The sequence below is a fragment of the Bos mutus genome, chromosome 5 (genome assembly GCF_027580195.1).
Source record: "Bos mutus isolate GX-2022 chromosome 5, NWIPB_WYAK_1.1, whole genome shotgun sequence".
NCBI classification, from domain to species: Eukaryota; Metazoa; Chordata; class Mammalia; order Artiodactyla; family Bovidae; genus Bos; species Bos mutus.
In genome coordinates this window covers 75,972,286-75,985,209 of record NC_091621.1, presented here as the reverse complement: position 1 = coordinate 75,985,209, position 12,924 = coordinate 75,972,286, and positions in this window count along the sequence as shown.

Sequence of the window (12,924 nt, the reverse complement as noted above, 5' to 3'; positions counted from 1 at the left end):
AACTCAACAATAATCAAAACCTTGGACTTCCCAGGTGGCGCTGAGAGTAAAGAACCCACCTGCCAATGCAGGAGATGTAAGAGACACTGGTTTGATCCCTGGGTCTGGAAGGTCCTCTGGAGAAGGAAATGGCTACCCACTCCAGTATTCTTGCCTGGGAAATCCCATGGACAGAGGAGCCTGGCAGGCTACAGTCCATGGGATCACAAAAGAGTCAGATACCATTGAGGTGAACTAGCATAGCATAACGTAATTTGAATATATGGCTCAACTATAGATAATGTTGAGCTTTTACTGACACATGGATATTGCCTGAGAGGGCAATATTTTGGTAGAAATGAGTCATTTTAAAAAGCTCTGTGTTACTTCCTTCTGAACCCATTTCTCCATCCAATATGGGGGCAGGGCGGTGGTTGGGGGGAGGGTGTGGGCAGTGAGCAGGGGTTGAAGCAGAGAAGGAAATAATTCAACCAAGAGTTGAAAACTGACCTCTGGATGGTGATTGCAGCCATGAAATTAAAAGACGCTTACTCCTTAGAAGGAAAGTTATGATCAACCTAGATAACATATTCAAAAGCAGAGACATTACTTTGCCAACAAAGGTCCGTCTAGTCAAAGCTGTGGTTTTTCCAATGGTCATGTATGGATGTGAGAGTTGGACTATGAAGAAAGCTGAGCGCCAAAGAATTGATGCTTTTTAACTGTGGTGCTGGAGAAGACTCTTGAGAGTCCCTTGGACTGCAAGGAGATCCAACCAGTCCATTCTAAAGGAGATCAGCCCTGGGATTTCTTTGGAAGGAATGATGCTAAAGCTAAAACTCCAGTACTTTGGCCACCTCATGCGAAGAGCTGACTCATTGGAAAAGTCTCTGATGCTGGGAGGGATTGGGGACGGGAGGAGAAGGGGACAACAGAGGATGAGATGGCTGGATGGCATCACTGACTCAATGGACGTGAGTCTGAGTGAACTCCGGGAGTTGGTGATGGACAGGGAGGCCTGGCGTGCTGCGATTCATGGGTTGCAAAGAGTCAGACACTACTGAGTGACTGAACTGAACTGAACTCTCAGATGGGGTTGGATTTATGCTGCCTTAGAAAAGGAAGGGGAGAGGTTGTTGATGTTTTTCAGTCGATAAGTCATGACCGACACTTTCCAACCCCATGGACTATAGCACACCAGGTTTCCTATTCTTCACAATCTCCCGGACTTTACTCAAATTCATGTCCCTTGAGTCAGTGATACTACTAACCATCTCATCCTCTGTCACCCTCTTCTCTTTTTGCCTTCAATCTGTCCCAGCATCAGAGTCTTTTCCAATGAGTTGGCTCTTCGAATCAGGTGGCCAAAGTACTGGAGTTTCAGCTTCAGCGTCAGTCCTTGCAAAGAATATTCAGAGTTGATTTCCTTTAGTATTGACTGATTTGATGTGTTTACAGTCCAAAGGACTCTCAAGAGTTCTCTAGCACCACAATTTGAAAGCATCAATTTGAAATCACTCAGTCTTCTTTAAGGTCTAATTCTCACATCTGTACATGACTACTGGAAAAAACATCACTTAGACTATACAGACCTTTGTTGGCAAAGTGATGTTTCTGCTTTTGAATATACAGTCTAAGTTTGTCATAGCTTTCCTTCCAAGGATCAAGCGGGAGAAGTAGGGAAACATAAGGGGGAGGAAAAATCCTGGTTACTTAGTGAAAGATAAAGAACATCTCTGAAATTATCAACTGCATGAGTGGTTGCATCTGTCCTGACCATCACTGTATTCTCAGTGCCTGGCATACTGTGGGCATTTCAATAAGTGTTAGTTAATTGAATAGATGGACAGGTAAAATCAGACGGAGTATATACCTAGACTGTTCTTCTGAGAAAGCATGCCCTTTTATATATCATGAAGAAAGCAATCTAAATTCTGGACCATTCTAACTATAAATTCCTATAGCAATTGGATATAAAATATGAGTCTGTATTAGAAGTATGTGTGTTAAGTTGCTTCGGTTGGGTCCAACTCTTTGCGAGCCCATGGACTGGGGCCCGCCAGGCTCCTCTGTCCATGGGATTCTCCAGGCAAGAATACTGGAGTGGGTTGCCATTTCCTCCTCCAAGAGATCTTCCTGACCCAGGGATTGAACCTGGGTCTCCTGCATTGCAGGAAGATTCTTTACCATCTGAGCCACCTGGGAATCCTGTGTATTAGAAGAATATAGGGACTTCCTTGTAGCTCAGATGGTAAAGAATCTGCCTGCAATGCAGAAGACCTGGGTTCGACTCCTGGGTCAGTTAGATCCCCTGGAGAAGGAAATGGCCACCCATTCCAGTATTCTTGCCTGGAGAAGTCCATGGACAGAGGAGTCTGGTGGGCTACAGAAGAATATAGGGCAAAAGGCAAAGAAGGTGTTTTAACATGAGAGAATCTTAAATGAGGGGGTGATGTTACCTGATACTTACATCGTAGACTGTGGAGATGGATCTAAAATGACAGATCAGTGTAAGAGGATGTATGTACCTCAGGCCACACCTAGAGGTACCACAGCATTTCATAACACCTTTACAGGCATTATCTTTTGTGCAAGGATCTTCAGAACAATATATGAAAAGATTAGATTGTTGCATAGGTGCTGATTGTCAAAATGACATCTAAATTTGGTTTGACTTGTGTCTTGACTGTCATTTTGTTGGTCTACCTCAACAGATTGTGCAGTAAATGCAGGACACATATATGCTTCTTCACCTCTGTAAGAGGAAATGAGAGCCTTTTCACTGCTGCCTCTGTATTCTATAAGGAATTTAATCAAAGGTATAACCACAGTCTCCTTAATTATGCTCTTTTGTTAGCTCATTTCTCTCCTTGAAATCATGTCTTTAAAGTGCTATAAGGCATTATACATGTACATTTAACATAGAAGGAAATGGCAACCTACTCCAGTATTCTTGCCTGAAAAATAGCCTGAAGGGCTACAGTCCATAGGGTCACAAAGAGTCAGACATGACTGAGCATGCATGCATACAAATAAGCATAATGTTTAACACCTGGCTTCTCTGGACAACTTTCCTGCAGGGAGCAACCTACAATAATTTGAGTTGGTTTTCATTGTATTGTGACTAAGCGTCTGGATGTAGTATCATGCCATGCATGATGCTAGTATGCCACCCTGTGATGATTGTAAGTATAGCTTCTACACTTTCATATTGCATGTTATTAAATTGGGTTGGCCAAAATGTACATTCCAGGTTTTCCATAAAATGTTACAGAAAAACCCGAACGACTTTTTGGTCAACCCAATATTTCTAGCTATCAATTGCAACAGTTTTCATGATTCTTTTATTATTTCTCTTAAGATGGTATCCTATTTTAAGTTTTTTTTGTAGAAATAAGCAACATTAAAAGAAAATACAAGGCCAAATAAACAATGCAATGTACAAAAAGGATTAGGGAGTAATCAAAAAGTAGATTATAAGAACTAAATGTACAATTTTAAAATTTAGTTGAAAACTGCAATGACACCTGAGGTTAACTTGTAAGGTAACTTTGAAATTTTGTTATAGTGTATCTCTGTTTAAAAAAAAAAATGGTATGACTTTTAAAATTATGGACAGTATCAGGACAGACAGGTTCAAAATACTGCAATAGTTATTTTAAATTTTATTCCAAGTACTATTTTTTTCACATTCATTCAGATAGCATATTTATATATTTTGTATTTTGCTTGAGCAGCCATCTTGTTCCCCTATATAGCTGTGAAAAATTATGTTCTTTTGTTAGGTCCAAAACAACTAAACTTGCATTTTGACGTCCATCTCTCTATGTTCATACTTACTAATTATATTCAAATCAGCAACAGAAGAGGACATAGTTTTGTTTTCAGTGTGGGTCCTTCAGTTAAGTTCAGTTCAGTCGCTCAGTCATGTCCGACTCTTTGGGACCCCATGAATCGCAACACATCAGGCCTCCCTGTCCATCACCAACTCCCGGAGTTCACTGAGACTCATGTCCATCGAGTCAGTGATGCCATCCAGCCATCTCATCCTCTGTCGTCCCCTTCTCCTCCTGCCCCCAATCTCTCCCAGCATTAGAGTCTTTTCCAATGAGTCAACTCTTTGCATGAGGTGGCCAAAGTACTGGAGTTTCAGCTTTAGCATCATTCCTTCCAAAGAAATCCCAGGACTGATCTCCTTCAGAATGGACTGGTTGGAGCTCCTTGCAGTCCAAGGGACTCTCAAGAGTCTTCTCCAACACCACAGTTCAAAAGCATCAATTCTTCGGCACTCAGCTTTCTTCACAGTCCAACTCTCACATCCATACATGACCACAGGAAAAACCATAGCCTTGACTATATGAACCTTTGTTGGCAAAGTAATGTCCCTGCTTTTCAATGTGCTATCTAGGTTGGTCATAACTTTTCTTCCAAGGAGTACGCGTCTTTTAATTTCATGGCTGCAGTCACCATCTGTAATGATTTTGGAGCCCCCCAAAATAAAGTCTGACATTGTTTCCACTGTTTCCCCATCTATTTCCCATGAAATGACGGGACCAGATACCATGATCTTCGTTTTCTGAATGTTGAGTTTTAAGCCAACTTTTTCACTCTCCTCTTTCACTTTCATCAAGAGGCTTTGTAGTTCCTCTTCACTTTCTGCCATAAGGGTGATGTCATCTGCATATCTGAGGTTATTGATATTTCTCCCAGCAATGTTGATTCCAGCTTGTGCTTCTTCCAGCCCAGCATTTCTCATGATGTACTCTGCATAGAAGTTAAATAAGCAGGGTGACAATATACAGCCTTGATGTACTCCTTTTCCTATTTGGAACCAGTCTGTTGCTCCATGTCCAGTTCTAACTGTTGCTTCCTGACCTGCATACAAATTTCTCAAGAGGCAGGTCAGGTGGTCTGGTATTCCCATCTCTTTCAGAATTTTCCACAGTTTATTGTGATCCACACAGTCAAAGGCTTTGTGTGGGTCCTTAAAACTCCATAAATCTGTAAGCTTGGGGAAGGGGACTTCTTATTCTTTTATTGATCTGTTTCTATGTCAATACTGTGTTTGTTTAAATTACTCTATCCTTATAATTCTTTCTCCCTTTCTGTGTTCTACGAGGACTTCCCTCTAGCTCAAATGGTAAAGAATCTGCCTGCAATTCAGGAGACCAGGGTTTGATCTCTAGGTCAGGAAGATCCTCTGGAGAAGGGAATGACAATCCACTCTAGTATTCTTGCCTGGAGAACCCCATGGACAGAGAAGCCTGGCGGGCTACAATCCATGGGCTCGAAAAGAGTCGGACATGACTGAGCAACTAACACACATATCTTTATAATTCTTTGTCCCTTTCTGTGTTCTTAGTTTTCAGAATTGTTTTGCTATTCTTGAATATTCAAAATTTTATTGGAATTTTTAATAAGAGACATTATTTGGATTTTTACTAGCTTTTTAAAGATAATTTCCATCTTTGTTGTTTGGTTGCTAAGTCATGTCCAACTTTTTGACCCCATGGACTTCAGCACACCAGGCTTCCCTGCCCTTCACTGTCTTCTGGAGGTTGCTCAAACTCATGTCTATTGAGTCAGGGATTCCATCCAACCATTTCATCCTCTGCTGCCCTCTTCTCTTTTTGCCTTCAATCTTTCCCAGCATCAGGGCTTTTTCCAATGAGGTAAGCTCTTCACAACAGGTGACCAAAGTACTGGAGCTTCAGTTTCAGCATCAGTCCTTCTAATGAATATTCAGGGTTAGTTTCCTTTAACATTGACTAGCGACTAGCTTGATCTCCTTGCAGTCCAAGGGACTCTCCCATCTACTGATATCACATATATAAGGAAGAAAAGCACATATATAAGACTTAAGAAAAGTCAAGGAGAAAGTGAAAACAAGAGAGGGGAGTCAAGTCAGTGGATACAGTGTATTGGGGGCAGTTGGGACAGGGTCATTGGCAGAGAAGAATCTGAACTGTCACCACCAAGAAGACCTAGCATTGCAGCCAACTCTCTTTTTATTTCTATCCTTTATACAGGGAAGCAATTTGAAAACAAGTAGGACAGTCACGTGAAGGAGAGAGTGAGAGCAGTAGGGCACTGGTCATGAGATGAACAGCTCATGGTCGAGCACAAGGACCCATTGCAGGGCTGAGCTGGGTGGCTTCAGGGAGCAGTGACCAACCAAGCAGTGTGGTATCTTTAGAAGTAACACAGAAGTAGCCTTATCAGATAATGGAGCAACAGTTACTATAAACATGGGCCAGTTCCACAGTGAGATTTCAATACTGTCTTTTGTTAAGTTCTGCATCTTTCTACCAATGTGGCCCCTTAGATGAGTCTCCTCAGACATCTTAAATCTTAAGCTTAATCCAAGTATCTATTTTAGTCTTTTCATTTTTCTTACTGGCTGCTTGTTTTTTAAATTTGTGTGCTGCATGGCATTTGTAGGATCTTAGTTCCCTGACCAGGGATCGAACCTGAGCCCCCTGCATTGGCAGCAAGGAGTTATAACCACTGGACCACCACGGATTTCCTCCTTACTGTTTCAAAAGGTAACATTTTGGGGGCATTTACATGTGGCAGGTGTTATGTAAGTGCTTTATAAAGTTATTTAATCCCTACAAAAATCTCATATGTTTGTACTATTATTGCTTCTATTTTGTAAATGAGAACACTGACTTCTCCAAGGTCACAGAGCTAGGTATCAGTGAGATTCATACTCAGGAAGTTTGATTTCAAAAATCCTTTAGCCTCCCCCCCCCCTTTTTTTTTGGTTATGATGGGTATTTTAATTACTTGACAATGAATATAAAATAAGCTAGAAAAGGAGAAAAGAAGACTGACATTTATTAAATAGTCGCTTGCTATGTTCAAGCCACTGCTATTTCCTTTAGTCTTCATAAAAACCATGAAAGCTGAATGTATTTTTCTCCATTGAATGGGCGAAGACACTGAAGTTCAGAATTGTCCAATGTTATGTGGTCATTGACTGCAGTAGAAGAAAATTGTCTAAGATAACTCTGTGTGTGTGTGTTAATCATTCAGTCATGTCCTACTCTTTGCGACCCCATGAGCTGCTACCCACAGGCTCCTCTGTCCATGGGATTCTCCAGGCAAGAATATTGGAGTGGATTGCATTCCCTTCTGCAAGGGATCTTCATGACCCAGATATTGAACCCAGGTCTCCTACATTGCAGGAGGATTCTTTACCATCTGAGACATCAGGGAAGCTTTTTGAACTTCCTTCTCTTCCTGCTTAAATCCCCATGGCTTTCTTGAGAGGCAATTCAGACTATCCATCTCACTTTTCTGAAAGAAAATACTAAGTTACTAGACAGTACTTCTTTGCTCTCAATCACAGAGTTTGGATAAAAGACTATGAGGATTTTGGTGTAGAAAATATAAAAAGGTGTCTAACTTCAAAGCACTTAAAAGGGAATTAAACAAAAGTAATAGGAGGGGAAAGTCATCAGCCTAGCTAAGAACCTTGTTTATCTAAGACCAACTTAAAGTGCCTTTCAGTTCAATTCAGTTGCTCAGTTGTGTCCAACTCTTTGCGACCCCATGAATTCCATCATGCCAGCCTCCCTGTCCATCACCAACTCCCAGAGTTCACTCAAACTCATGTCCATTGAGTCGGTGATGCCATCCAGCCATCTCATCCTCTGTCGTCCCCTTCTCCTCCTGCCCCCAATCCCTCCCAGCATCAGGGTCTTTTCCAATGAGTCAACTCTTCACATGAGGTGGCCAAAGTATTGGAGTTTCAGCTTTAGCATCAATCCTTCCAATGAACACCCAGAACTGATATTTAGAATGGACCAGTTGGATCTCCTTGCAGTCCAAGGGACTCTCAAGAGTCTTCTCCAACACCACAGTTCAAAAGCATCAATTCTTTGGCACTCAGCTTTCTTCACAGTCCAACTCTTACATCCATACATGACTACTGGAAAATCCATAGCCTTGACTAGACGGGCCTCTGTTGGCAAAGTAATATCTCTGCTTTTCAATATGCTATCTAGGTTGGTCATAACTTTCCTTCCAAGGAGTAAGCATCTTTTAATTTCATGGCTGCAATCACCATATGCAGTGATTTTGGAGCCCCCCAAAATAAAGTCTGACACTGTTTCCACTCTTTCCCCATCTATTTCCCATGAAGTGATGGGACCAGATGCCATGATCTTCGTTTTTTGAATGTTGAGTTTTAAGCCAACTTTTTCACTCTCCTCTTTCACTCTCATCAAGAGGCTTTTTAATTCCTCTTCACTTTCTGCCATAAGGGTGGTGTCATCTGCATATCTCAGGTTATTGATATTTCTCCCAGCAATTTTGATTCCAGCTTGTGCTTCTTCCAGCCCAGCGTTTCTCATGATGTACTCTGCATATAAGTTAAATAAGCAGGGTGACAATATGCAGCCTTAATGTACTCCTTTTCTTATGTGCCTTTAACTATGAGCAAACACTTTGATTCCATACAGATTCTCTTGGGAATTGAGATCCTGCATTTAAAATATACATCTTCAAAGTTCCATCTCTTGAATTGCTACTCCTACAAGCTCTCCATGGGGCTTTCCTGGTGGCTCAGACATAAAGAATCCGCCCGCAAATCAGGAGGCACAGGTTTGATTCCTGGGTTGGGAAGATCCCCTGGGGAAGGGAATAGCAACCCACTCCAGTATTCTTGCCTGGAGCATCCCATGGACAGAGGAGTCTGGCGAGCTATAGTTCATGGGGTCACAAAGAGTCAGACACGACTGAGCAGTAAGCATGCAGGCACACAAGTGCTCCAGCAATGCAAATTTGAGAAAGAACAACGTGTCTTTTGAAAACGTTCTATCTTTTGTATTGTGTTTACAGAACAATATTGCTTCTGATGTACATGAATAAAGGTACCTATGGCTTCCCTGGTGGCTCAGGCAGTAAAGACTCCGTCTGCAATGCGGGAAACCTGGGTTCGATCCCTGGGTTGGGAATATCCTCCAGAGAAGGATTCTTGCCAGCAGAATCCCATGAAGAGAGAAGCCTGGCAGGCTACGGTCCATGGGGTCGCAAAGATTCAGACATGACTGAGCAACTTTTACATGACACAATTACAATGAGGCATCTCACACTAGGTGTAATCTTCCATTTTCCCCTTTAGAACTTGGGTTTTTATTAATCAACTTTAGAAAACTAAAATTTATCATAAACTGATGAAGCTAAAGTTAATATCCTAGAGTTTTTTCCCCAAATCTTTAATTTTAGGATGAACAAAGTCAAGTAAATCCCAGAGTTTCTATTACTTGTTATGGTAGAAGAGTCAGAAGTAAAATTTGGGTCTCGACTCCCAAGGTTGCTTTCTGTCTTTGCCTCATATTTATTTATGACAATTCTACTGTAGATGATTTGGGGGGCAGTTTGCCCCACCTAAGTACTTTTTCAAATTCACAGTCTTATTAACTTAGACCCCATTTTCTTTTTAAAAATGGTAAATATCCATTGCACCCCTTATGGAATTGGTGGGTATACAGAAATAATCCATGGAATATTACCTATTTCTGGACACTAAATTAGGTCTGACAAAGCACTGCAAAGCAGGAGGAAATGGAGGTAAAGGCGAAGCAGAATCATCCTTGCACTTTTGTTGACATGGATTATTCACGACAGATGACCTCATCCTCAATGACGTGTGATGCCTCCTCATTATGAAAGTTTTCCAACCAGGATTTAGAAAAGTGTCCTCATTCCAGTTTCCTGAGTGGTTGTTGAGGTTGGCAGGAGAGATAGTTAAGTCAGAAAAGGTTCAAGTACAAACGTCAATAACACCAGGTGCAACGGCAAGAAGGCCACTGACAGCCACTCTGGGCTGTCTTATATTCCCAGTTGAGAGAGGAATATTCTAAAAGAGCAAAGTACCGACCAGCCTTCCCTGAGCTGTTGTTCTGTGTTAGGCTTCTGTCTCCATCCACAGGAGTTAAATATCCAAGTTCATCTTGTGTTCTCATCACCTTGTGCTTAGACCACACAGAGCCTCTGTGAGCTTCTTCCAAGTCAACCGTCATATTCCTCCAGTGAGAAAATAGAAAGCAAAGGGACTGGAATGGGGAGGGGAAAGACTTGGGAGTATGGGGTTACCAGATGCAAACTCATATATAGGATGGATAATCAACAAGGTCTGGCTGTATAAGTTATAATGGAAAAGAATGTATATATGCAGATATGTATAACTGAATCGCTTTGCTGTACAGCAGAAATTAACACAACTTGTAAATTGATACACTTAAAAATTTTTTTTAAAGAAAGGAAAGGGAGTGTGATTATTTTTGCTGGTTAACAAAATTTGTTTTATTTGTGATTATTTTTGCTGGTTAACAAAATTTGTTGTTTGTTGATCAGAATTTCAACTTCCAAATGCAGTTCCCTTTGTTGGGGCCAATATCCATTTCAATTAGATAGGCTGAACTTCCCAGAATGTCTTTCCAATTTTGTTGCAGTTGTTGTTTCAAACAACCACTTATTCTAAGAATCTCAAGTCTCATTTTTAGGAAGTTAGAGTACCTCTTTTCACGGAGATATTTAGCATCAAAGATACAAAGTAACAGTTCAATAACCTCTTGTGGTCTATTCCTTAGCCTTAAAATCATTACACTCCTTCAGACTACTGAAGATGTATTTATTCTCATTTATGATATATACACATATAGATTCTTCAGCCTTTTGTACTCTAGAATGAACAACCTTCATTATGGCACAATTGTCAGATTCTTTCTTTTCTTTACCAGTAATTCTTTGTGATGTCATTATGAGATTTAATGTTAAAGTTATGTTGTTGATCAGTCCATTGAGTCGGACTGAACAGCAGCGACAACAAAAGACTGTCAGATACGAGGCTTCTACTGGGGATTAAAGACATAATTCTTCCAGGGCAGATGACATGAAAGAAGGCCAAGGTGCCTAGACTTCCCTGTTACAAATAATGATGCCCTGCTTAAAGAATATTGTAGGAGAAATACCCCATTTAATTGTGATGCCAGGAAGATGAGGCTGAAAAAAGAAAATTTAGAGTTTCTCATAAGCTAATGGGAAGAATATTCCTTAGGTAAACTTTAAACAAAGTCTATAAAACTTAAACAGTGTTTCACATTTCACACTCTGGCAGAGAATATATAGATAAGGCAAAAAATTATGATAGCTTCTTAAAGAAGATATTTTTTTCTAGTTGAGTCTTAGCTCACAATTTGTAGGCTACAGACATCTGGCAGAAGTTCACTGAAGTCTCAGTTGAAAACAATAATTTTCTCCTTGTTTTTGTTTTTCTTTTTCCATTTCCCTACCTCGGTGGCTGGCAATTGCAATGAGGGAACACTGCTTTTGCTCATTAAATGTTATTGCTCCAGGCAAATTTTCTAAACTTAAAGTATAGAGAAATTTTGTAATATTCCTTGATGTGCAATTATCCTTTTTGTTATTTGCAAAATGGGACACATAAGACACTGTGGGTGGGAAGCATGGGGATACTTTTCGACTTTGGAGATTCAAGGAACTATATTTACTCAAGTGAAAAATGGTTTAAACTCAGTTACAACTAAAGGCAAACAGAGTCTAATGAGGTACCTGAATGGCTTAAATACAACGAATAGAAGATTAAATTAGAGAGCAGAGTATTTTGGAATTTAGGAGGATTTTTTAGGATTTTAAATTGTAAAGGATAGGAATATTTATTTGAAAAATTAATAATAGGAGACATTTCCTTTGGTGGTGTTTTTCATTATAAATTTTCAGTTCATTCTGTAACTAGAGGACAGTGGATTTGCAATGGATGAGCTATGGGGAGAGGGACATCCTTACCCTTCTCCATATGCTTTCGACCTTCCTCCTGTGTTTCCAATCCTTCCCCCAACCTTTCTCCCCTCTTCCCACCTTCTTTTCTGCTCCCTCTCTGGAGAGGAGGATTTGCTAATCAGCTTGTTCAGAACCAAGGACATTAGAATATTAACTGGGCCATATTTTAAGGTAGGTTTGCTTTTTCAGAATCCATGAGAGGACTCTTTTGTTCATCTGCTTCCTGGGGCAAATACCAGCTGGGCTTGCTTCCTTCAGTTCAGTTCAGTCACTCAGTCGTGTCTGACTCCTTTGCAGTTGCAACCCCATGAATCACAGCATGCCAGGCCTCCCTGTCCATCACCAACTCCCGGAGTTCACTCAAACTTACATCCATCAAGTCGGTGATGCCATCCAGCCATCTTATCCTCTATCATCCCCTTCTCCTCCTGCCCCCAATCCCTCCCAGCATCAGAATCTTTTCCAATGTGTCAACCCTTTGCATGAGGTGGCCAAAGTACTGGAGTTTCAGCTTTAGCATCATTCCTTGCAAAGAACACCCAGGGCTGATTTCCTCTAGAATGGACTGGTTGGATCTCCTTGCAGTCCAAGGGACTCTTAAGAGTCTTCTCCAACACCACAGTTCAAAAGCATCAATTCTTCGGTGCTCAGCTTTCTTCACAGTCCAACTCTTACATCCATACATGACCACTGGAAAAACCACAGCCTTGCTTCCTTAAGCTTGCTTCCTTAAAGCAGCCTAATCATTCTCTTCTCTCCCCACATTTGGCTGGGTCAGTGCGTGATTTGGGTAAGTCAATAAGTAGGCGGGGGTCTCCGCTTGTGCTCAACCTTCTTGAGAGAGAAGTACTCAGAGGCCTCACTTTCATACTTCCAATCAGTTTACACCAAACAGTCCTGCCTTACCCTGCAGCCTACCCAGATAATTTCAGATCTTTCAGTGTAAGCTTTCCATCCATTTAACTTACTGAAGTATTGTGTATACATAGATCATCACTTATGCTCAGTTCAGTGAAGCTGAAAAGAGTGGATGTGTGTTTGTGAACCGAAGGAAATCACACAATTGATTTAAAGGATTTTTGAGATAGAAAGAAAAAGACGAGGAAAAGAAATGGTCGTTTCAAATGCACGGTG